The following is a 5472-nucleotide window of genomic DNA, read 5'->3' as shown; positions in this document are numbered from 1 at the left end:
GCTTGGACAAGGAGGGGTGGCGCAGAATCAAGGCTGGGAGGGAAGTCACAATAAAGAGAAAACATCTCTCACTGTCACCCCACCTTCCCGAACGGTGAGTCTTTTCTGCCCTCTCTCCCAGACTCTCTTGGGGTGTTTTCAAGACCCAGAATCCCAGCTCAGTCAGTCAGTCAGTCAATCGTATTTACAGAGAACTTACAGTGTGCAGAGCACTGCACTAAGCGCTTGGGAGAGTACAATAGAACAATAATCAGATGTACTCCCTGCCTACAAAGAGCTTACAGACCTGTTTGTAGGTGGATCGGGGACTGGGACGTTAATACACGATGAATAATACTGGGATGTGAAAGAGATTTGGACAGAGCTGCAGATCTTTGGGCCAGCGCTAAAGGATCAGAATGCATTCTTTCCCTGGGGGCCCTGAAGGGGTTTGTATGTTTGTTTGTTTGCAGGGCCAATCTGAAACTAGCTTCCGTTTTTGCCAAATCCACTGAACTGGTGAGGGCAGGGTTGAGTGATCGTAACCTCGAGCTACCGGGAGAGGAGCAGGGCTGGTGAGGCAGGAGAAAGAGGCTCAAATTTGAGAGAAGCAGCACTGGAGCTCTGTAGCTCTGTTGCGTGTTAGAGGTTGGGATTGGAGGACGACTGTCTAGACTGTAAATTCCTCTAGATTATAAACTCCTTATGGGCAGGGAAAGTGTCTACCAACTCTGCTATATTGCTCTCTCCCAAGCCCTTTTTTAATTAATGGCATTTGTTAAGCACTTACTATGTACCAGGCACTATACTAAGCCCTTACTATGTGCCAGACATTGTACTAAGCGCTAGGGTAGGTACAAACTAATCAGGCTGGACACAGCCCACGTCCCTACGTCACAGACTTAATCCTCATTTTCAGACAAGGTAACTGAGGCAAAGAGAAGTGAAATGACTTGCCCATGGTCCCACAGCAGATGAGTGGAGGAGCTAGGATTAGGTACTGGGTTCTTCTGACTCCAGGGCCCGTGCTCTATCCACTAGACCATGCTGCTTCTCGGTAAAGTGCTCTGCACACAGTAACTGCTCAATAAATGCGATTGATTGTTTGATTGATTGACCGTGGATGCAGGGGGGAGAATGAGGTGGCCAGAAGCCATGATGTGGGATGGGAGGGTGGCGGAGTTCAGGAGAGGAATCAGAAGGCAGAAATGACTGAGAGGCCGTCAATGGGAACTCTGAAGTCCCAGAGACCTTAAACTGCGAGAGGAGATGTGGGGAAGAGGAAAGAAAGGATTCCTTGAAATGGGAAAATGAGTCTGGGGGCCAGTAAATGGCAGGCCTGAGGAGGACTCAACTTGTACTTCCCAAGCGCTTAGTACAGTGCTCTACACACAGTAAGCGCTCAATAAATACGATTGATGATGATGATGACTCCACCCACAACTGCCTTGAATTGGCTCCTCTAGAGTTCTGAGGTGCTGATTGTTACTCCCTGATTGGGGGAGGGGATGAAAGTGGGGGTGGCCCTTGAACCAGAACTTGCAAATAATTAGGTGGATCCCTAGAGTCCCTGTTAGGGTTTTGGTTGCCCCAGCGCATCATGGGAAGCTCCCAGCTGCCACCCACCAAGGATGCCCCCCTCTGTGGGGCAGGGTTTCTTCAGACCTCTGTGACCATACTGGCTTCACAGATGCTTGCGAAGGAACAAGGTGTAAGCAGCATGATGTAGGAGACAGAGCATGGGCCTGGGATTCAGAAGGTCATGGCTTCTAATCCTGCCCCTGCCACTTGTCTGGTGTTGTGACCTTGGGCAAGTCATTTCACTTCTCTGTTACCTCATCTTTAAAATGGGGATTGAGCCTATGAGCCCCACGTGAGACTGTGTCCAACCCAATATGCTTGTATCCACCCCAGTGCTTAGTACAGTGCCTGACACATAGTAAGCACTTAACTAACACCACAATTATTATTATTATGGTCCAGGATGCAGGACTGGGTCCACGCTCCTCCATGTAGCTTAGTTTGGGTTGAGAGAGTTTGCTAGGCATCACTGATGGCTGTTGGAGCAATCATTTTCTCAGATTCTTCTCCTGGCCACAAGTATTTTCCCCTTCCTTGCCCCATTTGCTTGCTGCCAGGAAATGGCACCTTTGCATCAAACAGAAGCTCCTTACCATCGGCTTAGCAATCAGCTCGCCCCATCCTACCTCACCTCACTGATCTCTTACTACTGCCTGGCCTGCATGGTTTGCTCCTCTAGTGCCAGCTCACTCACTGTGCCCCGATCCTGTCTATCTTGTCACTGACTCCTTTCCCATGTTCTCCCCTTAGCTTGGAAGTCCCTCCCCCTCCACAAACACCAGACCACCACTCTCCCCACCTTTCAAGCATTACTGAGGTCACATCTCCTCCTAAAAGCCTTCCCCCAATTAAACCCTCCTTTTCTTCAGCTCCCTCTCTCTTCTGCATCATCTAGGCACTTGGATCTGTGACCTCTGGGCATCTGATATTCACCCCACCCTCAACCCCACAGCACTTATGTACACATCTCTAAATTCACTCATTCATTCATTGTCGTATTTATTGAGCGCTTACTGTGTGCAGAGCACTGTACTAAGTGCTTGGGAAGTACAAGTCTGCAACATATAGAGACGGTCCCTACCCAAGAACGGGCTCACAGTTTAGAAGGGGGAAATATAGACTAAATCATATAGTAAAAATGATTTATAGTGATATCTGTCTCCCCTCTAGACTGCAAGTTCACTGTGGGCAGGGAATGTGTTTGCTGACTGCTGTATTATACTCACTTCACTTCTCTGGACCTCAGTTACCTCATCTGTGGAATGGGGATTGAGATTGTGAGCCCCACATGGGACAGAAACTGTGTCCAACCCGATCTGCTTGTATCCACCCCAGTGCTTAGTACAGTGGCTGGCACATAGTAGGCTCTTAACAAATGCCGCAATCATTATTATTAGTAGTAGTACTCACCCAAGAGCTTAGTTCAGTGCTCTGCACATAGTAAGTGTTCAATGAATACCATTAATTGAGGAGGCGCTGATTGTAATGTGTGTGTGGATGCGTGTGCATGCACACACACACACATATATACAATACATATATACATACATACATACACCAGAAGGTCCTGGTTCTGGGCTCTGCCAAGCCTGCTAGGTGCAACTGATGGGAACGTCGGAGATGGGAGCCGGAGCCGTGGAACTGGTTGCTAGTGAGAAAATGTGTCTACTTACCCTGGCACTAGCGGAAAAAAGGACAGGGGAGGTGGGGAGGAGGAGACAACGGTGCTGTGACCCCGGCAACCAAAGCGAACAAAGACGGACTCGCATGTAGTCAGAATTCTTTCCCAACCAGCTGACAGTGACCCACTTTGCCCAGAAAATTATGAAGTTGAAATGTGCCTTTGTAGTCAGAATAGAAGTAGTGGAAAGATCCAGGGCCTGGAAGTTAGAGGACCTGGGTTCTAATCTCAGATCTGCCACTTACTTGCTGTGTGACTTTGGACAATTCACTTAGCTTTTTTGGGCCTCATTTTCCTCATCTGTAAAATGGAGATAAAGCACTTGTTCTCCCTCCTATTTAGACTGTGAGCCCCATGTGGACAGGGACTGTTTCTGACCTGATTATCTTTTATCTACTCCAGCTCTTAGTAGAGCGCTTACACTTAGTAAGAGCTGAAAATAATCATAATTATCTTTAAAAATTATTCTTCACCCTCATAGGAATGGAATATTTCAAGAAAAAAACTGGGAAAGAGAATAAAAGAGAACCTTAAAGTTGCTAAAATGCACATATCCTTATCTTCTAATGACCAGCGACAGTCTCACCCTAAACAGTGAAATAGACAGTACTACCTACCCTCCCTAAAAAAAATCCAAAAGTAAGGATTAAGGTTAGACTAATAAACCAGCCCATTAGAGAAGCAGTGTGGCCTAGAGGATAGAACATGGGCCTGGGAATCCGAAGAACTTCTCCCAGTTTCTTAAAATGAGACCTAGGCTGACCACGTTGGCTTGTGATTTTAAGGCTAAGTAGGTCCAGCCTAGGGGCCAGAAGAGCCCTGATTTAGGCCAAAGGGTGGTTTCTTGGTGACCCACACATCTCCTGGCTCAAGGAGCTCCAACCAGAGGTCCCAAAACTCCTTGGGGCCAGGGGACTGGTGACCCGTGGTGGCCCACAGGAGCCTTAACATCCAAAAGGAACCTCTGCCTCCTCACCTGGCTTCCCACTCTGAGACTTTAATTGTGGGGCTGAAGGCTCCTGTGCCCCACTTTCTCACTCTGGCAAGGGGCGGGGTGGGGAAGAGGAGTGCCCCCAGGATCCTTACATCACTTTACAACCTTCTGAGTAGTGAAGGGGGTCAGGGGGAAAGGCAAAGGCACTGTGGAGCTAGACAAGAGGGTGGGCTCAGGGTCATTGTGCTTCTTGGATGAAGTTGGTGTACACCAGAGCACTACTTTTAAAACCTGGTGCTGGGAGCTGGGTGAGGAGTTACAGGTGACAAGGGGCTGGACTCCTGGGCCAGCTGGGCACCACCCCTCTAGACTGTAAACTCACTGTGGACAGGGACTGTATCTGTTAATTTTTGTGTTGTACCCTCCCACACGCTTAGTACAGTGCTATGCACACAGTAAACTCTCAATAAATACGATTGACTGATTGAGCCTGAAAGCCTCTGAGGTGGTCTGCCCATGAGGGGTAAGGGACAGTAGTCCTCGGGGAATGGGATTCAGGGCTGAGGGGCATCCACCGACGTCAACTCTCCAGGCGGGATGGTGGACTGCCCTGTAGTCTCTTCCGGGATGTGAAAGTGGGCCTGGAGATCCCTGTGATTTTACCGGAGCAGCGGATGGCTTTTGGCATCGGGGGGCTACCACTGAACAGGACCTTAGTGTCCTCAGGCCCGAGATTAGACTCAACCTGCCAGGCCAGAGGGGTCATGTCCAGCGTGAGAAGTAGCGTGGCCTAGGGGAAAGAGCCCAGGCCTGGGAGTCAGAAGGTCGTGGGTTCTAGTCCCGGCTCCACCACTTTCCTACAGTGTCACCTTGAGCAGGTCACTTACCTCTCTGTCCCTCGGTGACCTCATCTGTAAAATGGGAATTAAGACTGTGAGCCCCACGTAAGACATGGACTGGACCCAACCCAATTACTTTGGGTCTACCCCAGTGCTCAGAGCAGTGCCTGGCACATAGTAAGCGCTTAACAAATGCCATCTGAAAAAAAAATCCCTTCTGGGCAGGTGGATCCCAGGTCAGCGGGTGACCTGGGATCTACTAGACTGTAAGTTAGTTTACTGTTATATTGTACTCTTCCAAGTACTTAGTACAGTGCTCTGCTCACAGTAAGCACTCAGTAAATATGACTGACTGACTAACCCGTGGTATACCTTCTGCACCTGTCTCCACGTGTGTCCAGAGTGCACGTGTGCTCCATTCCTGCCCCCCCATGATCCCCTATGAGGTAGCAAGTAGG

The sequence above is a fragment of the Tachyglossus aculeatus genome, chromosome 13 (genome assembly GCF_015852505.1).
Source record: "Tachyglossus aculeatus isolate mTacAcu1 chromosome 13, mTacAcu1.pri, whole genome shotgun sequence".
In the NCBI taxonomy this organism is placed as follows: domain Eukaryota; kingdom Metazoa; phylum Chordata; class Mammalia; order Monotremata; family Tachyglossidae; genus Tachyglossus; species Tachyglossus aculeatus.
This window is presented reverse-complemented; position numbering follows the sequence as displayed.